The sequence below is a fragment of the Zingiber officinale genome, chromosome 2A (assembly GCF_018446385.1).
Source record: "Zingiber officinale cultivar Zhangliang chromosome 2A, Zo_v1.1, whole genome shotgun sequence".
Lineage (NCBI taxonomy): Eukaryota > Viridiplantae > Streptophyta > Magnoliopsida > Zingiberales > Zingiberaceae > Zingiber > Zingiber officinale.
The window spans coordinates 68,785,937-68,810,233 of NC_055988.1; the positions used below are offsets into that span (position 1 = coordinate 68,785,937).

General features: G+C 37.6%; 1 long non-coding RNA gene across 1 annotated transcript; it reads right to left on the reverse strand.

Annotated features, from left to right (window-relative positions):
* Positions 1–22,593: 22,593 nt before the first annotated feature.
* Positions 22,594–23,124, reverse strand: LOC122039691. Its single transcript, XR_006128336.1, has 3 exons — positions 23,033–23,124; positions 22,846–22,942; positions 22,594–22,653 (listed from the first exon to the last, which is right to left on the reverse strand). It is a non-coding gene; the product is annotated as an uncharacterized LOC122039691 (long non-coding RNA).
* Between the last annotated feature and the right edge of the window lie 1,173 nt (positions 23,125–24,297).

Sequence of the window (24,297 nt, forward strand, 5' to 3'; positions counted from 1 at the left end):
GTTCCAGGTTATTATCTGATGCAATCTAGGTGACAACAACTTTTTCTCGTTATACGATATCTCGTATTGGGTGGTACTTGCACTCTATGTGTTCGTGGTTCCTTCAAGTTTGCTACTGCACCACTTATTATCACAATACACTGTAATAATTTTTGGGCAAACCAGGAATCACATCTAAGTCCATCATGAAGTTTCTGAGTCATACAGCTTCTATAGCTGCCTCAAAGGTTGCCACATACTCAGCTTCCATGGTGGAGTCCGAAAAGCATCTATGCTTAACACTCCTCTATTGTTATGGATTTACCTCCTAAAGTAAACACAAAACCCCGAGGTCGACTTACTATTATCCCTATCTGATTGGAAGTCAGAATCTGTGTAACCCACAAGGATTAAATCATCTGCTTAGTAAACCAGCATATAATCTCTAGTCCTTATATGCTTTATGGTAGTCCAATGTCCCTGTCATGGATTACTTTGATATCTACTAACCATGCCCCCGGCAAAACATATATCCCGTCTCATTCACAACATATCATACATTAGGCTTCCTACAGTTGAAGCATAAGGAACTGCCTTTATTTCTTCTATCACTTTTGATGTCTTTGGAAACATCTCTTTAGATAAAGATACTCCATGCCTAAAAGGTAGAAAACCTTTCTTGGAGTCTTGCATGCTAAAACGAGATAGGATCCTATCGATATATGAAGCTTGGGATAAGCACAAGATTCTTTTCTTGCGATCCCTTATTACTTTGATCCCGAGAATATGTGCACATTCTCCCAAGTTCTTCATATCGAATTGCTTGGACAACCATACCCTTACTTCCGATAATAGTTTGATATTGTTTCCAACTAACAAAATGTCATCTACGTATAGTACAAGAAATACCATCACGTTTACGTCACACTTCTTGTATACACAAGACTCATCCAGTCAATGAATAAATCCATAAGACTGATTACTTCATTAAACTAGATATTTCAAGATCTTGAAGCTTGCTTCAGTCTATAAATAGACCGACTGGACTTACATACAAGATGCTCTTTGCCTTTTGCAATGAATCCTTATGGTTGCTTCATATGGATATTTTCTTCAAGACTTCCATTAAGGAAAGCTGTCTTAACATCCATTTGTCAAATCTCATAATCCATATGAGTAGCAATAGATAAAAGAATATGGATAGACTTAAGCATGGCTACCGGTGAAAATGTTTCCTCATAATGGATACCCTTTTTCAACAAGTCTTGCTTTGAAAGTTTCCACCTTCCTGTCTATCCCTCTTTTTCTATTATAGACCTATTTACACTCAATGGCTTTTACAACATTTGGTGGTTCTAAAAGTTCCCAAACATTATTAGAATACATAGATTCTATTTCTGTATTCATTACTCTTTGCCAAGATGCTGCATTTTTATCTTAGAGCACTTCGTCATATGTCCGGGGATCAGGTTCATGTTCACCAGGGATCAAGTTTGAAGACTCTCCCAAAAATATGAATTTTTAGGTTGCCTCACAATTCTCCCACTACGACGAGGTACTATCTGTAATTGTGCATCATTTGTGACACGTGTTGCAGTTTCTTGTGGTATCTCATCTTGTACTGTTGGTACTAGATTAGACATGTCCTTTATTATTTCCTTAAAAATAATTTTACTCATAGGCTTGTGGTTTATTACATAGTCCTCTTCTAAAAATCAGGCATTGGTGATAACAATGACCTTCTGATCTTTAGGACTATAAAATAAACCACCTTTCGTTCCTTTAGGATGACCCACAAACAAGCGAACTTCTGTACGTGATTCCAACTTATCAGTGTCTCCCTTCAGCACATGTGCTGGACTACCCCAAATCCGAATATGCTTCAGACTAGGCTTATGCCCATTTCACAATTCTATGGGAGTAGTGGGTACTGACTTAGAAGGTATTATATTCAGAATGTATAATGTTGTTTCCAGAGCATATCCTCAAAACGAATTTGGTAATTCTTAATAACTCATCATTGATCTAACTATTTCCATAAGAGTCATATTCCTTCATTCTGTCACACCATTCTGTTGGGGTGTACCCGGTGCAGACAGTTGGGATTGAATCCCGACCTCTGATAAGTAACTCCTAAACTCTCCTAAGAGGTACTCGCCACTACGATCAGATCATAGTGTCTTGATACTTTTACCCATGATGTTTCTCCATATTAGCCTTGTACTCTTTGAACTTATCAAAGCACTCAGACTTGCAGTGCATCAAGTAAATGTACCCTGAATAGTCATCCATAAAAGAGATGAAATATTCGAAACTACCTCTTGCCTGGATAGTCATAGGTCCACACAAATCAGAATAATTCCAACACATCTTTGGCTCTATACCCCTTAGTCTTAAAAGGCCTCTTGGTCATTTTTCCTTCCAAGTAAGACTCGCAGGTTGGAAAGTTTTCCAACACCAATGAACCCAAAAGTTCATCGGCTATTACCCTTTGAATCCTACTCAAGTTAATATGACCTAGCCTTAGATATCAAAGATATGATTGGTTCATATCCGAAGGTTGCTTTCTCTTATTAGAGTTAGAAGATGTGTTATTAATTTCCATTTGTTTCATCGTGGGAGTTATTAGATTTATATAAATTGCCAACCAACATACCAGAACAGATAACTTCCCTATTTTTCTTGATAACAACTTTGTTATCAAAAGAGACAGAATATCAAGTTCTTTGAATAGTTTAGAAACTGAAATCAAGTTCTTTCTAAAACTTGGTACGTAAAGATAATTTCTCAAAATCCATGTTTTATTCCTATCAGAGGATAAATATCTCCCACTGCAACAGCTGCTACTTTTGCAGTAGTACCCATGTAGACAGTGATTTCCCCTTCATATAGTTGTCGGGTTTCCTAGAACCCCTGCAATGAATCGCAGACATGATCAGTGGCTCTCGTATCTACACACCAAGTACTGGTAGATAGCATCATTAAACATGTTTTAACTAATGAATAAAATAACATCATTATTAATTTTATTGTCTTGTCAACCTATCTTTATGACAAAAAAAATTAATAGTTGGTCTGCTTTCAATCAAATATTTGGTCAAAACTTTAGAATTTAAAATAATATTGATTCCTCAAAACAATATCATTTAAATTCTCCAACACCTCAAACACCGTGAATTTTGTATGCCACGTTAGTGTGGACGTATACAAATTCAAACATTTGTAAGAGTAGGGTCTTACCCATTAATTATCTTGTCAACCTTAAATTACCTCAAACACCATGAATTTTGTATGCCACGATAGTGTGGAAATATACAAATTCAATTGTTTGTAAGAGGAGGTTTTACCAATTAATTTTATTTTGTCAACCTAACTTTATGACAAATAAAATTACCTCAAACACCATGAATTTTGTATGCCACGTTAGTATGGACGTATACAAACTCAAGCATTTGTAAGTGTAACGACCACCCTTTTTACTACTACTCTCTAAGGGCGACCGTTACCTAACTACTACTCTACTTACTAGTGTCACTGACGCTATTATTAGCAATACTTAGATTTATCACGGTTCAGAGGAATTCCTACCAAAAAATTTTGACAGAGTCTCCCCTGTACCGGTGACCAAATCCATAGTACATACGATATATACGCAGCCACAGGTGGCTGGAACTCATTTTTCACAACCACGCAGTTATAAAAATAACAGTAAAAACAACCAACTATATCACTCCACAAATAATTAAAGTGACTAAATGCATATGCGGAAATAAACTCAACTACAATCTCACAAACTTCATAATAGTGTTAAAGAAATGAACTAAAGCATAAACTCTAATCAAATAGGTCCTGCAGGTTTGATAACACTCTCTGGATCTCTCCATAGTCGCAGTCATCACACACCTTCATCACCACCACCATCCTGTCGTCTCCCTTCATATCCTAGCTTTTCCTTTATCTGCAGTAGGAGGAAAGAAAATAGATCTATAAGCGAAAACACTTAGTAAGTACTAATCTATCTCACAAAAACTCGAAGTGCATAAAAAGTAATGTAGTAATACTGAAACTGAAATGCTAAAGCAAATCTGCATGTGCTCATGGTATACAGAAAATGAAACTGGATACTAAACATGCTCACTATCTAACAGGAAAGTAATGAAACAACTACTGTAAGCTTAGAATTAAAGAACTAAACTTTTATTGATTCTAAGAATAAACTTGTTTCATTTTCTTATATCTTTATACCAGAAATTAATCTTTTAATTTCTCTTTCACTTTCTTCTTCTTTTTCTTCTTACTTTTCTTATACTAGAAATTATTTTTTTAATTTCTCTTTCACTTTCTTCTTCTTGTTCATCTTTTTTCTTCTTTTCTTTTCTTTGGGCCTAGGCTTAGTACCATCTTTGTTTTGCACGCTCTCTAATAGTGACTGGGGTAGCGAGCCTCCAGCCCTATGAGGATAAAGACCTCGGTCTTACCAGGGCCAAGACCTCGGAATTGGTCACCTGGATTTGTTTAACGACAAACTCGGAAGTCAGGTACTAGCCTCTTACTTTAATTTACTAGTTATCTCTTTTTATCTAGACCTTGGTCTTTTTCTTTTCTTTCTCAGTTTTCTCATAATCCTTTATTAGAGTTTATTGGAATCCTTTAGGTATACCTAACAAGTGTAGGATTACAATTAACTAAGCATGCTATATAAAAACAATACAAGGGAAACAAATCTAACTCTCTCTAAGCATGTTATAAAATAAAGCAACAGAAGAGCAAATCTAAACTCTCTAACATGCTGTAAAACAAAGGAAAAGGAAGCACATCTGAACTTACTAATCATGCTATAGAATAGAGCAAAAGAGAGCTAGTTTGAACTTTTAAAACATGCTGTGATAAGAGCAAAGAAAGTTAATCTAATCTTACTAATCATGCTATAAAATAGAGCAAAAGTAAGCTAATTCAAACTTGCTAATCATGCTATAAAATAGAGCAAAAGAGAGCTAATTTGGACTTTCTACACATGTTGTAAAATAGAGCAAAAGAAAGCTAACTTGGACTTACTAAACATGCTGTAAGATAGAGCAAAATAAAGCTAACTTGGACTTACTAAACATGCTGTAAAATAGAGCAAAAGAAAGCTAACTTGGACTTACTAAACATGCTGTAAAATAGGGCAAAAGATAGCTAACTTGGACTTTCTAAACATGTTGTAAAATAGGGCAAAAGATAGCTAACTTGGACTTTCTAAACATGCTATAAAATAGAGCAAAAGATAGCTAACTTGGACTTTCTAAACATGGTGTAAAATAGGGCAAAAGATAGCTAACTTGGACTTTCTAAACATGTTGTAAAATAGAGCAAAAGATAGCTAACTTGGACTTTCTAAACATGGTGTAAAATAGGGCAAAAGATAGCTAACTTAGACTTTCTACTTAAAGCAAAGCTGTGAAATTCTGCACATGCTTAAAGAAAAGGCAACTAACTCAATCCTAACAATACAAATAGCATGTGAAATCTCTAATTTCTCTAGCAATTAAAAGAAAGACTCCTAATAAACTCTTAACAAATTCTTAACAAGAATCCATTTAAATCCTCTAACAAGGTCCCAAGCTTCTATGGTTCCGAACATATTTCTATAAACTCTAAACCTGTTACAATAGAAATACATAGCAACCAGCTAATACCTTTAATCATGCTATAACAGGATTACATAGAAGCTAACTAATCTCTTTAATCATGCTTCATCAGAAAATACTAAACGGTAATGAAAGGTACTCAAACTAAATTCTGCATTTGCTAAGAACATGCTTATTCATAACCAGCAAATTAACACAAACAAAACTAATACTTGCTGAATTTTAAACCCTAATATTTGCTGAAATTAAAACCCTTATAATGCTTGTTTCAATGATATAAACGAAATATCAATCTGCACATGTACAGGAATAAATTCAGGACATGCATGCCATAACAGGACACAACCAGCTAGCCAATAAATCCCTTAAGCATGCTATAACCGAACTTAAGCAGGCAACTTCTCTTTTCTACACAGCTTAATCCGAAACAGAAACAAGAAGGTTGAATCCCTAGCTACCCTATTCTGTAAAGCATGATCCGGAAACCATAGGAAGAAAATCCGAACAGAATAAACAACCTACAATTCATACCGAAATCAACAGGTCTTAGCAAGCACTCTGTACAACTCAAACCAACCTTAGCAATTCGGCTAGATTAACAGAGCATAGAAATAAAAGCCCTAGCTTATAAATCCACTCGGCACAACAAAATCCACAACAAAGGGAAACGAAAACCCTAAATTCAGAGCAAGGAAGAAAATCGAAGCTCAGAGAAACTCCTACCACAAGTGAGTAGTACTTACAGACGATTCTTGGACTTACAACCGAAGGAGGCAACTAGGGCTTCGGGAGAAGCTTGAAATCTCGGCTCTTCTTCACGTTTCCGAGCTCCCCTCGTCGAGGTGATCACAAACGGTGAAGACCAGCCGGAAAGGGCCTTTCGCCGGCGCCGGAGACAAAGCCCTAATACGGCTTCGTTTCGCCCGAGCAGAGATGAATCGCGCGGCGTGAAGAGAGAAGAGAAGGAGTTAGGGTTTCGGGGAAAATTTTCGATCCTTTTAAAAAAAAACTGATTCCCATTATAACTACACTATAAGTATCTATCTCTACATATCTGGTTAACAAAACGAGCGTAGCTCAGTTGGTTGGCTGCGTCTAGTTAGGTCGGGCCCGACCCGAGGTCATGGGTTCGAGTCTCACCTTCAACGGTTTTTTGTCAAAACTTCTTTCTTTTTGTAAACATACTAAACGACCTCGAAAAATTACGTAAAAATACTCTTAAAATTTCTAAAAATCTCTAGAATATTTTAAAAGCATTTCCAAATATTTTTATGGACATTTGGAACTCGAAATAGGGAAATTGGGTCGTTACAATCCTCCATACCTTATAAAATGTTCGTCCTCGAACTTAGAATAGCTCTGGATACTTCTGTCTCATACTGTCCTCCCGCTCCCAAGTGATTTCCTCGTGCTCCTGGTTCTGCCAGACGACCTTCACTAGTGGTATTTCTTTGTTTCTCAATCTCTTGACTGCTCTGTCCACTATCTGTGTAGGCCTGCTCTCATAACTAAGATCCTCTTGGATCTGCACTGACTGAGGCTGAATCACTTGGCTTGGGTCATGGAGACACTTCTTTAGCATGGAGACATGAAATACATTGTGTATTGCTGACATGTCTTGTGGTAAGTCCAGCCTGTAAGCTACTTTCCCAATCCTCTCTATGATCAGGTAAGGTCCTACATAGCGAGGACTTAATTTGCCCTTCTTGCCAAATCCCATCACTCCCTTCATAGGAGAGACCTTGAGGAAAATTGAATCTCCTACTTGAAATTTCAATGGCCTACGGCGTGTGTCAGCATAACTCTTCTGTCTACTCTAAGCAGTCTCAATCCTCTGTCTGATCTTCACTTTGCTCTCTTTGCATGTCCTCAAACAAGGTAGACTCTAAGGTCAATGCGGAGAGCTGTCCGTAAATAATTTCAAGTCCAAAATTTGACAACTCCTTCTGCAGTGGCAGGGCTAATGATGACAAAGACATCAGGGATGCACTGGACTTTCTGCTTAGTGCATCTGTCACTTTGTTAGCTTTGCCTGGATGGTAGAGGATCTCACAGTCGTAATCTTTGACCAACTCCAGCCACCTGCGCTGTCTCATGTTTAAGTCCTTCTGAGTGAAGAAGTACTTAAGACACTGATAATCTGTGAAGATTCTACACTGAACTCCATACAAATAATGTCGCCAGAGTTTCAGTGCAAAAACCACAGCTGCCAGCTCAAGATCGCGAGTGGGATAGTTCTTCCCGTAGTCTTTGAGTTGTCTGGAAGCATAAGCTATGACTTTTCCTTCTTGCATGAGTACAGCTCCTAAACCCATCTTGGAAGCATCACTGTAGATGTCGAAACTCTTGTCGCTCTGTGGAACAGTCAGAATGGGAGCACTGATCAATCTCTTCTTTAGCTCTTGGAAACTCTGCTCACATTTATCTGACCATTAGAATCTCTTGTTCTTTCTGGTGAGGGTTGTTAGTGGAGAGGCTATCCTGGAAAAGTCCTCCACGAACTTCCTGTTGTACCCAGCTAAACCAAGGAAGCTTCTGATCTCTCTGACGTTCTTGGGTCTACTCCAGTTGTTGACCGCTTCCACTTTGGCTGGATCCACTTGAATACCTTCTTTAGAAATAATGTGACCTAAAAACGCCACATGATTTAACCAAAACTCGCACTTTTAGAATTTAGCATAAAGCTGCTTTTGCTGCAGAGTTGGCAGTATCATCCTCAAATGCGTGTCATGCTCCTCTGGGGTCCTTGAATATACCAGAATGTCGTCGATGAATACGTTGACAAATTTGTCAAGATATTCTCTGAACACCCTGTTCATTAAGTCCATGAAGACTGCAGGTGCATTAGTCACTCCAAAAGGCATGACCACAAACTCGTAGTGTCCATATCTGGTCCTGAACGTCGTTCTGGGTATATCTCTTTCTTTCACCTTCAGCTGATGGTACCCGGAGCGCAGGTCTATCTTTGAGAACACTGTTGCTCCTCTTTACTGATCAAATAAGTCATCGATCCTGGGAAGGGGGTACTTGTCCTTAACTGCTACTTTGCTCAGCGTTCTGAAATCTATGCACATTAGCACGGATCCGTCTTTCTTCTCAACGAACAACTCTGGAGCTCCTCGGGGTGAATGACTAAGGCGAATGAAACCTTTGTCAAGTAACTCCTGTAGTTGTTCTTGTAACTCCTTCAGCTCTGCTGGAGACATGCGATACGGAGCTTTTGAAATTGGACCAGTTCCAGGAACCAATTCAATCTCAAATCCACTCATTTATTGGGAGGTAGTCCAGGTAGATCTGCTGGGAATACCTCGAGATATTCACAAACCACCCGAACCCCCTCTTTCTTACCTTCTTTCTGTTCTTCTGCACTTACTTGACTGGGGCTCCGAGCTCCCTACTATCTTGATTGGCTTGAACTCTATTAACTCCTCATTGTGCTTGTTGGTGATAGAACTCTTCATAGAACTCTAACTGAAAATCTGCCCAGCTCATCTGATCGGCTGCTCTCTTGGTCTTTATCCTCTCCCACCACATACGAGCATCTCCAGATAGGCAGAAAGAGGCGCACTTGACCTTCTCGACTTCTGGCCAGTCAAGAAGCTCCATAGTGCTCTCTAGTGTTTTAAACCAAGCCTGGGCATCCCAGGGCTCAGTCGTGCCTGAGAAGCTCTCTGGTTTCAGCTTCAGCCACTGTATAAGACAAGCTTCTGGTCTCTGGGGTGCTGTGACGGCTCCCTGGGTAGCTGGTGGAGTCTCAATTACCACTGGAGTCTCTGCAGTGATAGCTGGAGGAGGGGGAGGAACTGCTTGCTGGTTTGCCATCAGATTGGCAATCACATGCTACTGTTCTGCTACTTGTCTCTAGAGTTAGGCAACAACTTCAGAGAGAATGGGCTCAGTTGATCTAAGCTCTTCGTTCTCCTGATCTTGGTTCTCAGTACGAACGGTACGGGGACATCCTTTTTCTTAACATCAAATTATGCAAAGAAAAGACTTGGTATCCTCTCTCTAACCCTTCTAATCATACATAAATATGAATAAAGAAAAGGGAAACTAAATCTTCTATCTTACTTTAGTACTCAAAAAAAAAAACAAGTACTCTATACTGCAGTTAATAATAAGGAAAGCAGAATAAAGAAAGAATTTAAATACTTTCTTACTTGGAGACGGCAAGGATGATGTTGATGTGTGTGTGATGCTGGAGAATGGAACACTGCTCTGATACCAACTATAACGACCACCCTTCTTACTACTACTCTCTAAGGGCGACCGTTACCTAACTACTACTCTACTTACTAGTGTCACTAACGCTATTATTAGCAATACTTAGATTTATCACGGTTCAGAGGAATTGCTACCGAAAAATTTCGACAGAGTCTCCCCTGTACCGGTGACCAAATCCATAGTACATAAGATATATACGCAGCCACAGGCGGCTGAAACTCATTTTTCACAACCATGCAGTTATAAAAACAACAGTAAAAACAACCAACTATATCACTCCACAAATAATTAAAGTGACTAAATGCATATGCGGAAATAAACTCAACTACAATCTCACAAACTTCATAATAGTGTTAAAGAAAAGAACTAAAGCATAAACTCTAATCAAATAGGTCCTGCAGGTTTGATAACACTCTCTGGATCTCTCCATAGTCGTCATCACACACCTTCATCACCACCACCATCCTGTCGTCTCTCTTCATATCTTAGCTTTTCCTTTATCTGTAGTAGGAGGAAAGAAAATAGATCTATAAGCGAAAATACTTAGTAAGTACTAATCTATCTGACAAAAACTCGAAGTGCATAAAAAGTAATGTAGTAATACTGAAACTGAAATGCTAAAGCAAATCTGCATGTGCTCATGGTATACAGAAAATGAAACTGGATACTAAACATGCTCACTATCTAACAGGAAAGTAATGAAACAACTACTGTAAGCTTAGAATTAAAGAACTAAACTTTTATTGATTCTAAGCATAAACTTGTTTCATTTTCTTATATCTTTATACCAGAAATTAATCTTTTAATTTCTCTTTCACTTTCTTCTTCTTGTTCTTCTTACTTTTCTTATACTAGAAATTAATCTTTTAATTTCTCTTTCACTTTCTTCTTCTTGTTCTTCTTTTTTCTTCTTTTCTTTTCTTTGGGCCCAGGCTTAGTACCATCTTTATTTTGCACGCTCTCTAATAGTGACTGGGGTAGCGAGCCTCCAGCCCTATGAGGATAAAGACCTCGGTCTTACCAGGGCCAAGACCTCGGAATTGGTCACCTGGATTTGTTTAATGACAACCTCGGAAGTCGGGTACTAGCCTCTTACTTTAATTTACTAGTTATCTCTTTTTATCTAGACCTTGGTCTTTTTCTTTTCTTTCTCAGTTTTCTCATAATCCTTTATTAGAGTTTATTGGAATCCTTTAGGTATACATAACAAGTGTAGGATTACAATTAACTAAGCATGATATATAAAAACAATACAAGGGAAACAAATCTAACTCTCTCTAAGCATGTTATAAAATAAAGCAACAGAAGAGCAAATCTGAACTCTCTAACATGCTGTAAAACAAAGGAAAAGGAAGCACATCTGAACTTACTAATCATGCTATAGAATAGAGCAAAAGAGAGCTAGTTTGAACTTTTAAAACATGCTGTGATAAGAGCAAAGAAAGCTAATCTAATCTTACTAATCATGCTATAAAATAGAGCAAAAGTAAGCTAATTCAAACTTGCAAATCATGCTATAAAATAGAGCAAAAGAGAGCTAATTTGGGCTTTCTACACATGCTGAAAAATAGAGCAAAAGAAAGCTAACTTGGACTTACTAAACATGCTGTAAGATAGAGCAAAATAAAGCTAACTTGGACTTACTAAACATGCTGTAAAATAGAGCAAAAGAAAGATAACTTGGACTTACTAAACATGCTGTAAAATAGGGCAAAAGATAGCTAACTTGGACTTTCTAAACATGTTGTAAAATAGGGCAAAAGATAGCTAACTTGGACTTTCTAAACATGGTGTAAAATAGGGAAAAATATAGCTAACTTGGACTTTCTAAACATGCTGTAAAATAGAGCAAAAGATAGCTAACTTGGACTTTTTAAACATGGTGTAAAATAGGGCAAAAGATAGCTAACTTGGACTTTCTAAACATGCTGTAAAATAGGGCAAAAGAAAGCTAACTTGGACTTACTAAACATGCTGTAAAATAGGGCAAAAGATAGCTAACTTAGACTTTCTACTTAAAGCAAAGCTGTGAAATTCTGCACATGCTTAAAGAAAAGGCAACTAACTCAAACCTAGCAATACAAATAGCATGTGAAATCTCTAATTTCTCTAGCAATTAAAAGAAAGACTCCTAATAAACTCTTAACAAATTCTTAACAAGAATCCATTTAAATCCTCTAACAAGGTCCCAAGCTTCTATGGTTCCGAACATATTTCTATAAACTCTAAACCTGTTACAACAGAAATACATAGCAACCAGCTAATACCTTTAATCATGCTATAACAGGATTACATAGAAGCTAACTAATCTCTTTAATCATGCTTCATCAGAAAATACTAAACGGTAATGAAAGGTACTCAAACTAAATTCTGCATTTGCTAAGAACATGCTTATTCATAACCAGCAAATTAACACAAACAAAACTAATACTTGCTGAATTTAAAACCCTAATATTTGCTGAAATTAAAACCCTTATAACGCTTGTTTCAATGATATAAACGAAATATCAATCTGCACATGTACAGGACTAAATTCAGGACATGCATGTCATAACAGGACACAACCAGCTAGCCAATAAATCCCTTAAGCATGCTATAACCGAACTTAAGCAGGCAACTTCTCTTTTCTACACAGCTTAATCCGAAATAGAAACAAGAAGGTTGAATCCCTAGCTACCCTATTCTGTAAAGCATGATCCGGAAACCATAGGAAGAAAATCCGAACAGAATAAACAACCTACAATTCATACCGAAATCAACAGGTCTTAGCAAGCACTCTGTACAACTCAAACCAACCTTAGCAATTCGGCTAGATTAACAGAGCATAGAAATAAAAGCCCTAGCTTATAAATCCACTCGGCACAGCAAAATCCACAACAAAGGGAAATGAAAACCCTAAATTCAGAGCAAGGAAGAAAATCGAAGCTCGGAGCAACTCCTACCACAGGTGAGTAGTACTTACAGACGATTCTTGGACTTACAACCGAAGGAGGCAACTAGGGCTTCGGGAGAAGCTTGAAATCTCGGCTCTTCTTCATGTTTCCGAGCTCCCCTCGTCGAGGTGATCACAAACGGTGAAGACCAGCCGGAAAGGGCCTTTCACCGCCGCCGGAGACAAAGCCCTAATACGGCTTCGTTTCGCCCGAGCAGAGATGAATCGCGCGGCGTGAAGAGAGAAGAGAAGGAGTTAGGGTTTCGGGGAAAATTTTTGATCCTTTTAAAAAAAACTGATTCCCATTATAACTACACTATAAGTATCTATCTCTACATATCTGGTTAACAAAATGAGCGTAGCTCAGTTGGTTGGCTGCGTCTAGTTAGGTCGGGTCCGACCCGAGGTCATGGGTTCGAGTCTCACCTTCAACGGTTTTTTGTCAAAACTTCTTTCTTTTTGTAAACATACTAAACGACCTCCAAAAATTACATAAAAATACTCTAAAAATTTCTAAAAATCTCTAGAATATTTTAAAATTATTTCCAAATATTTTTATGGACATTTGGAACTCGAAATAGGGAAATTGAATCGTTACAGTAAGAGGGGGTTTACCTAGCTTTATGACAAATTAATAGTTGGTTTTCCTTTGGCTACACAAATAATAGCAGTGACTCCGTTGGGGAGAATACTAGTAAATGTGCCTAAGTGTATAACATTATTTGATACTTAGTCCATTTAATAGGAGTGTGCCCCTTCAGTTGGAGAAGATCACACGCTCCTAAATAATTTCCTATAACTATCCATAAAGGAAGTTTGATCTAGTGATCCGCAAACAAACTCATCCATTGTAGAGGGAGGCACTCAAAGCTAACACGCAATTTTGTTGCATCACTTACAAACCAGTAATGGAGACTGTAGAATTTATTTACTAATCCCTCTCCCACTTTGTTTTTTAAGATGAGGATTTTATCATGCACACACACATCATAGCAAGTAAAAGCAATAAATATGGAAAAATTCCAACTATTTGGCCTCTTCCATCACTGTCCTCCGTGTGCTGCCAACCCTAGCTGCTGCCATCTTTAGCCACCGCAATCGGGTCTAATCGCTGCATCTATCTTGCTTATTTTTTCGCTGCGCCTCATGTCCTCAAATAGCACCACACCTAGCAAGGATACGCTCTGCGATAAAAATAGAATTTTATATATATCGATCATATATTCCACAAAGGAATTTACATAGAGTTTAGATTGAACAATAATGTAAAATCCTAAAACTAATACAGCTCCTGCTATATTTAATACATACAATCATGCACACACATAAAATGCCCTCGACATGTCCGAGGGTCCAATCACACACAATCACAATAGGCCATAATAGTTGGAGCCTGCAACCACAGAGTTAATCTATTTGCACATCCTACTATTATCCTACCTAAAATATGTATGACATGTGTATAATTAAACTAAAACAAAACACACAGAGGTTAAAACCTAGCTCTGATACCAATTGTTGGTTACTACTCGAAATACCCTCCTAGTTCCCCTGTATAAAAATTTGTACAAGCATAGAACTATCCTAGCTACCCATGTGTTCTACTAAAGTTAAATTTGGATTGCAAATGATGCTGAACATTATTCATCCAAATTTTCCCTTTAGAAGTTAAACTTGAATTGGGAATGAAACTTAACATTCTTACTTCAAATTCAACTGATGTGATCTTCTAAGTTAAACCATATTATAGAAGTTGATCAAATATCTATTTCAAGGATTGACTTCCAGGTCAAACGTGGCGAGGCACTAGGCCTTCTTGGGTATGGGATCATCCACCACTGCCTAGACAAAGCCTTTCAAAGAAATCGGATATTTAAACTTCTCACAGTAAACTAGGTTTAATAATAGAGACCTCAATAGAAACACATTATCAAAACATGAAATTGAAACAAATATCGAAAATAAAAATGATAATTAAAATTGATAACCTCTTGTGTTTGGTTTTACAAGAACTATACAAAAGGATGCACTAGTTATGATGCGGAAACTAATAACTAGTTATACCTTTTGTAACTTATAGACCTCACGATCTTCTGTCGTATTCCTCTTCTTATATCAGACGCCGTGTGGGCGACGATCTAGCAAAATGAGAATCCACCCAAGCCTTCTTCTTCCTTCCAAGTTTTGGCCACCAACTTTTCGGCCACCAACTTTCCTCCAAGGGATTCTAGACAGGAGAACCTCCTTCTCTTCTTCTTCTCCTTCAAGCAACCGGCCATCAATGGATCTCCACACCAATATGTCGCCGGCCACCAAGAGGGAAAATAAAGGAGAAGAGAGAAAGAGTAAAGGCAGGCCACCACCAAGGAAGAGAGAAGAGGAATAGAAGATGTATTGTTGGGTGAGGCACCCCCTCCTTCTCTTTTATATTCCTTGGTCTTGGCAAAAAAGGAAAGTTTTGTAACAAAAAATAAAACTTCCTTTCTTATCTATGACATGGCCGACCACATGCTTATTTTCCAAGCAAGGAAAGATTTTAAACAAAATTAAAATCTCTCTTTTAAAATCCCTTTTGTGGATAGTTATAAAAGGAATATTTTTTAAATTAAAATCTCTCTCTTTTAAATTCTTTTATGGATATCTATAAAAGATAAGATTTAAAATAAAAAAATGGTTTCATAAAGGAAAGTTTTATAACAAAAATTAAAATCTTATTTTCACATTATAGATAACTACAAATAAGGAAAGATTTCAAATCTCTCTTTTATTCCTTTGTAGAAATTTATAAAAGGAAATATTTTAAAATTTTAAACTCTCTTTTAAAACCAACATAAAAGGAAAGTTTTTAACAAAATAAAAACTCCCTTTTATTTCCTTTTATGACCTATCTAAATAAGAAAAGTTTTATATTAAAATCATCCCTTTAAATCTTTTTTATGGATCTCTAGAAAAGGAAAGATTTTACAAAAAATAAAACTTCCTTCTTAATCATGGTGTGGTCGGCCCCTTTCTTGGGCACCAAGCAAGGCTTGGTCGACCCTAGCTTGGGCTCCAAGCTTAGCTTGGCCGACCCTTTGCTTGGTCACCAAGCAAGGCTAGGTCGGCCCTTGCTTGGGCCTTAAGAAACTAGGCTTTGGGTGAATATAAGGCTTTATATAAGAGGCTACAATAGGGACCGAGAGGAGGAATTGGTTTTGGTCTCCCGATGAGCTTGAGCTTCCCGTGTTCGCCCTGAACACTCAACTCAAATTCATCAATAATAACTCATACTACTAAAGAGTTATTATTGCACTACCGCACCAATCTCATATTACAATATGGGCTCCTTCTTATCATGAGTGTGTTAGTCTCCCTGTGTTTAAGATATTGAATGCCCACTAATTAAATGAGTTACTGACAACTCACTTAATTAATATCTAGCTCCAAGAGTAGTACCACTCAACCTTATCATCATATCAGATTAAGTCCACCTGCAGGGTTTACATGACAATAATTATGAGCTCCTCAAGGGGACATCATCAACCTAGATTACTAGGACACAGTTTCATTCTATAATCAATAGCACACCATATAAATAATATCATATCCCAACTTATCGGGCCTATTGATTTAACGAGCTAAATTGCACCCTTTAATAAATTAAAAAAATAAATATTAAGTATATGTACTTGTTATTATATCATGATTAAGAGTACACACTTCTATAATATCAGAGATATTGTTCTTTTATATAGTCAGTATAAAAGGAAACTACCTCAAATGGTCCTGCTCAATACACTCATGGTGTATTATTGCAATTTATTAGTCAAGATAAACTAATACTTAATTACACTACAACCACTCCAATAGTTTGTCCCATTCCATCTTGGCTGTGAGCAACTGTTTATAATTTATAAGGAACTGATAATATGAACTTCTGTGTGTCTCCTTGTTGGTTAGACCTAGGAAAATCATACCGGTTTCACTGTACAAAAAATTTGTACAAGTGTCGAACCTTTCCTTAAATAACCTATTGTGTTCTTTAAAAGTTAAATTAGAAATCGCAAATGGAACTTAACATCATTGATTCTAAATTTAACTTATCTGTTCTTAATGGTTTAGATTTAAATCGCAAGCGAAACTTAACACTATTGATTCAAATCCACAAATGTTATTAATTCCATTAAATATTAATTTCCAAAATTAGATTCCAGGACTGCATGGCGAGGCACATGGCCTTCTTGGATATGGGAGCAACTACCACTGCCTAGACTATAATGCCCCGCCCCTCCTGCTAAGGCGACGGGGGTTACTTGCGACACATACATACTTAACACAGCGGAAGTCTTACTTAGAGATTGTAAAAACCTTTTCTTACTTAAAAATCACAATAGACATAAAAAGATCCACATAGCATACCTATCATAAATTTTGGGTCTTAATACCCAAACACATACTTAAGGTCATGGAGTCATAAAGTAAAAAACATCAACATGGCAAATTTCTTATTAAACAAAAGCAGGTCATTTCTTTTAGCCAGTCCACTACCGCACACATCCTTCTAGCCCCTCCTGCTGCTCCCCTAGTACATCCATTCCTTGCCTTTATCTGCGGTACAAGAAAGTAAGCTGTGAGCACTCATGGCTCAGTAAGTTCCTTTCCTACTCACAAAAACCGTCAAGCATATTAAAATCACAAGTCATAAGGCATAAAGACAAATGTATCATGTCAAGAGCATATCATGGCATATCGTAACATAACATAAAGTATCATGGCATAACATAACATGATCACCAAACGTGTCCTGTCATAGCATAACATCATCATAACTAGCATGGCATAATCATAAAGTATAAGCATGGTAAATTCCTAAACATATATCATGCAACATATGCAACATGTCTTTTGAAAACTTATACAATACATACTTAAACATAATCTCAACATGATTGGGGCCCCGACTTGTACCACATACATAAATGCGCGCGTCCTATGTAGGTCCAAGGTAGCAAGTCTTGAACCCTACAAGGCATACATACTAGGCCCGTTTCTTAGTCCATCGACCTAGGGGCACTTAGGAGCCCATCCCTAACGAGGCCCGTTTCTTAGTCCATCGACCCCGAGGCGCTTATGGAGCCCACCCTTGGTACAAGCCATACATAAAGTAAAGTAGCATGACATACATATCATAGTTCTTATCATTTCATACATATCATATTTCTTAACATATCATAAAACATGCATATTTGGGCACACAGCACATGCATGAATCATAGGCTTGCATAATGAACGTATCATTTTCTCATATCATAGAGTAAGCATATTTGAGCACATAGCACATACATGGGTCATAAGCATACATGAAAGAACATATCACATAACATAAAAAGACATAACCATTCATGAAATCATTAAATATCATTTCTTGATTCATTCATAGCATGTGAGGTATATCTAGGTCACTAAACCCATATGACCAAAAGTCATGAGTAGAGGCATGATCTCTAGACAACATAAAACATAAAAATCTCATGACATCTTCACATACTAACATAAGAAAGGTCATAAGCATGTTAACCTAAATTTTAAGCCCTCCTAGGTTTCAAATTCCTTCATGGCCGAAACCTTTCATGAAGAGCAAACAAGTTCTAAGCAACATGCAACATGTAAACCCTAAACTCATATCATATCATATTTCATAGGGAACTACTTAAGCATATTTAGTTTGGGTTCTAAGTTCCTTGAGCTCCTAATCTTATCATGGCCGAACCCTAGCTTGTCTCATTCTAGGTTACAAGTAGCATGGAAGTGTTGAACCTTAAGCCAATATCTTATACATTTTCATGAGGAACAACATAAGCATATTTGTTTTAAATTTCAAACTTCCTAGACCCCTTAACTCAAGGTGGCCGAAACCTATAACTCATGGAACTAGGTTTTTAGTGGCTTAAGAACATGGTAACCACAACTACATTTCATAGTACTTATCACAAGCATCATCATGAACATATGTAAGTTGGTTTTCAAAATTTCTCTAGGCCTTTACTCTAGTATTGGCCGAAACCTATCAAGCATGAAACTAAGGTTCTAGTGGCATGAGAGCATGCAAAACACAACTACCTTTCATAGTACTTACCACAAGAAACATCATGAACATATATAAGTTGGGTTCTAAATTTCCTAGGCCTTTAATCCAAAGGTGGCCGAAACATATGAGCTTAGTTTTGTTTTTCATATGGCCTAAAAGCAATGAAACCCTACACAATTTTCATGGCATCATAACAAGGAACAACATGAGTAACTTAGTTACAAATCTACACATCCTAGCTTTAAAAACTTGGTGTGGCCGAAAGTTATATATAACCAAAATTCTATGTAACAAGCAACCATAAAACATCAACTAGTTTCATATTATTTTATCAAGAATGTCATGAGCCTCCTAGCCTTGGTTTCAACTTTCCTAGACATTCAAATCTCATCATAACCGAACCTTCATAGGCATGAAATAAGATTCATAACTAACATACAATCATGTCATAACATTTTAGCTTCATATCTTGTCTTAGGAAAAATCTTAGCATGCTTAGTCTTAGGTTTAAAACTCTTCTAGGCCTTTACTTCTTATATGGACGAATATTCATGAGCATGGAAATGGAGTTTCAAACAACATACAAGTAAGAGAAAAATTTAACAACCTCATTATCATAGGGTACATAACAAAAGAATAAGGAAACATGCTTAGTTTGAATCTTAACTTACCTAGTCTTCTTGTTCATGCTTGGCCGAGAGTCTAAGGCTTATGGATCTAATTTTCCATTATTTATTCTAGCATGGAAACCTTAGATTAACCTCTTACATAAATTACATGTCACAAGAAAAGTAGTAAGCATAACCAATTACAACTTTCTTAGACTCTTCTTCTTGTTTTTGGCAGAATTTTCTCAAAGCAAGTCCTAGGTTTTTTAAGCGATCTATCTCCATGGAAAAACCATATAAACTATTGTACCACAGGTGAGGGGAAGCTTACCTAGTGTTCACTTGTTAATCTTTAAAGAATTGGTACCCTTGGTGAAGAGGAAGAAGAGAGCTTCTTCTTCTTCTAGCACTCCTCTTGATTTTTCTCTTGTTTGGAAGGGTACACCTTGAAGGCTCCTTCTTGTAGTTTAGTTTTCTCTTAGAGAGAAACCTAAACTTGGCTTGTGGAGGTGAGGAAGGAGGCTTCTAGTCTCGGCAAGGGTGAGGGAGAAGGAAAAAAAATGAAATCCTTTAGTTCCTTTCCTTTTTATGCTAAGTGGGTGGAAGTTACAAAGGTGAATTTTGCTTCCTTTCCTCCTTAATGTATGCATGTATTTTCTAATGAGAATATGTCTTCATTCCTTCCCCTTAACTCTTCTCTTCATTATCCCCTTAAACCCCACGAAAATAGAGAAGGAAAGGGAGAAGACAACTTGTCTTTTGTTACTTCTTTTCTTAACCAAGAGGTAAACAAAAGGAAGAAAGCTACTTGATTTTCTCTTGTTTCCTCACTAAATTGTATCCTTTACTTTTAACTACAATTCCCATCATTTCCCATTCACTTATTATTCATTATCCTAGTGGTTATCATACATAGTTTTATTTCTATCCTTTGTGAGAGGTTCAAGGTTCAAACATTCACCTCTTCTCTTTATTTCTTCATTTGATTCTTTTTACCTTTATGTTCTAAAGCAACTAACACCCATATCATTTATCTTACAGTTTTGTGGGTGTTTCATAGACAAAGCCTTTTAAGAAAAGCTAATATTTAATTTCCTTAAATAACTCTAGGTTAACCAAAAAGAACAATCGAATCACAAATTCAAAAAATAAAACAAAAGAAACACAAATTCGAAACAAATCTGATAACTCTAGAATCATATGCCTCTTGTGTTTGGTATTTCCAAAAATAACTATACAAAGAAAAACTAGTATGATGCGGAAAAATAATTACTAGTTATACCTTTCTTTGTAAGCAAAAATAACCTCTTGATCTTCTATCGTATTCCTCTTTTTATCTCGGACGTTGTGTGGGTAACGATCTTCCGAGATGAGAACCACCAAGCTCCTTCTTCTCCAAGCTAGATTTGGCCACCATTAATTCTCCATGAGAAGTAAAGGTCCGACCACCACCACCAAGCTCCAAGGGATGCTAGAAACGAAGCCTTCTTTCTCTCCTTCTTCTCCTAGCTAGAACCGGCCACCATGGACTTCCCTTAAGTTGATGCCGCTGACTACAAAGGAGGAAGAGAAAAGAAGGAGAAGAGGAGACCCTAGGACCGGCCACACCAAGGAGGAAAAGAGAGGAAGAAAAATAATAGAGTCGTTCGCCATTAAGGCACCTTAACCCCTTCTTTTATAATCCTTGGTCTTGGCAAATAAGGAAATTTTAATAAAAACTTCCTTAATTCTTTTACCATGAAAAAGAAAAATTAATTAATTAAAAAACAATTTTCTTTTTCCAATTTTCTTGGCCGGCCACTTTCTCCCCAAAACAAGGAAAGTTTTAATTAAAATAAGAATTAAAACTTCCTAATTTGTTTCCGGAAAATTTATAAAAAATTTCTCCAATAATTTGTAAAAAGCTATAAAAGGAAATATTTAAATTTTAAACTCTCTTTTAAAACCATAATATCCACATAAGAAATAATTTTAATAAAAATTTCTTTTAATTGTCTAGTGGTCGGCCACCTAAGCTTGGGACCCAAGCTTTGGCCGGCCACCAACTTGGCTCATCCACTTGGTCTTGGTCGGCCCTAGCATGGGTTCCAAGTTAGCTTGGCCGGCCCCCATTAGGATGGGTAAGAAGGTGGGTATGTGGTGGATATAAATCTCTATATACAAGAGGCTACGATAGGGACCGAGAGGAGGAATTGGTTTTGGTCTCCCAATGAAATTAAGCTTCCCGTGTTCGCCTCGAACACACAACTTAACTTCATCAATAATTGTCACGCCCCAGAGGAGTCTCTGTCCGAAGAAATTTCGGCAGCATCTCCCCTGTACGGCGGACAATATGAAACTTTCTACATATCACATATACTTCAGCCACAGGCGGCTGGAATGATAACAAAAATAAAAACAAACACCACGCAGTTTATAAAGATATTCAGCCTCTGGCTGTCACAACCACGCAGTTAATAATAGTAATCAATAATAGTAGGACTCTGACTCGAAATCCACCCTACTCCACTACACTCGTAAAGCTCAAATCCAACGAACTCACCTCTTCTGCCGTCCAGGCAGGCATATAGTAGAATAAAAACCAAACCATCCAAAAGACCATCAAACGGTAACAATCCGTACAATATCCATAAATAAAATCCAAAACAAAACTAAAACATAGTCTGATGGAAGAAAAACCAAAATAAAGCAAATAACAACCTAGTAGAGAACTAGCTCTACGTGCAGATGGGGGGCCAGCGACTGGAACTGCTCCGGACAGCCTCAACCTGAAAATATCAACAATGGAGGCGGGGTGAGTCCAACACTCAGCAGGTACAACTGATATGCATAATAAAACAAATAACAGACAACACTAATCATGCGTACAGTCTCCTGAATATGAGGAGGATAAATGCAACTGAAATGAAATCAGAAGATAACTGTACTGACCGGATCAAAGTATAAAGGTAACAGGTCGTCAGACCGAGTGAGTCATAATCCTGTATGCATGTCAATCAATGCATCCAAACAAATGCAGCATATAAGTGCATAATAAATAAACAAACAACATGTAACAGATCATGTAGTGACCAACCGAATCAAAAAGATAACACAATCATTGCTATATGTTAAACACTTTATTATGCATATCAAAAGACATAAGTCAAAGTACCCGCCTCCAATCGAAATGGTCCAACTCGGACGTCGAGATGCTCGTCTCGAATCAAAGTCCTGTGTTAAATCGCACAGTTTAGCTAATTTAATTATAAACAAATAGCTAAACAAATTTCTAACCCACTAACCAGTTAGGGTTAGTTTCGTTAACCCCAATTACACCATTACATAACTTCCAAACCTAATTATTAATTATTGCTAACTCAACTAGCAATAATCTACCACAAATATCAAAACCCTAATCCTTACCTTAATTCAACAGGCAGGAAAGGTGCTGTCGATTGCTACAAAAAGTGGCTGCCGGAATAGGGCAACTCTAATATCGCCGATCTGTTGTACCAAGGATCTGAAAAACCAAAAGGTACCGATCTAATGTTATGATCAACAGTAGCTATAGAACAAGAACAGAACACTAGATCACGACCTAAACCCTCACCTTTCTGTCACAATACCGTATCACCACTGCTCTGAGGAGGAAGAAATGCTCACAGCTAGGGCACAGAGGATTCCCGGCCGGCAGCACTGCTGTGAGAAGGTCTCGGCTCCGGTTAGAGTGGCGGCAGAGAAGTAGAAGGGCACAGAGCGATCGGCGGTGGCTCTAGTCGCCGGCGGCAGAGAAGAAATTGGCCGGCACTGTGCAAAAGAGCAACAGCGGCAGTACACAGGGAGGAACTAGGCACCGGAGACTGGTGCTGAACCTGTGGCCGGCGCTCGGCTTCGTCTCGGCGCTGCCACCAATCGAGAGAAGGCGCGGGTTCTCGGGTGGCGGCGCTAGGGCACACGGAAAGAAGAAGAAAACAAGGTTCGGGGTTCGGCCGGCGGTAGAACTAAGGCAGAGAGGAGGGTCGCTGGCGTCGGCAGAGGAGAGAACCGCCGGGGCCGGCGGTTAGGGCAAGGAGTCGAGCACGAGGAAGAGGCGTCGGCGCGAGGAGAAAGGGTGCGCTCGGGTGCGCGAGTGAGAAAAGAAACGGCGAGGAAATAAAGAAAAATATAAAGAACAAGAAAAAGAAAAGGAAAAGGAAAAGGAAAAGAAAATAAATCTTTTCCTCATTAAAACAGGGTAACCTAAACAGACCTTTCCCGGACCCTGTTTTTGTCCCCGTTAACATGTCCATACGAGCTCCGAAAAATTCTCGAAAAATTTCTAAAAATTCCGGAAAATTCCCTTATCATTTTCGGTATTTTACAATAATAGTTCATACCACTAAAGAATTATTATTGAACTACCGCACAAATCCCAAATTATATTTTTGGACTCCTTCTTATTATGAGTGTGTTAGTCTCCCTGTGTTTAAGATGTCGAATGTCCACTAATTAAGTGAGTTACTGACAACTCATTTAATTAATATCTTAGTCCAAGAGTAGTACCACTCAACCTTATTGTCATGTCGGACTAAGTCCACCCGCAGGGTTTAACATGACAATCTTTATGAGCTCCTCTTCGGGGCATTATCAACCTAGATTACTAGGACACAGTTTCCTTCTATAATCAACAAGTCACACTATAAGTAGCATCATTTCCCAACTTATCGGCCATTTTGATTTATCGAGCTAAATCTCACCCTTTGATAAGTCAAAGAAATAAATATTAAATATATGTGCTTGTTATTATATTAGGATTAAGAGCACACACTTCCATAATAACTAAGGTCTAGTTCTTTTATTAAATCAATATAAAAAGAACTTACCTTAAATGGTCCT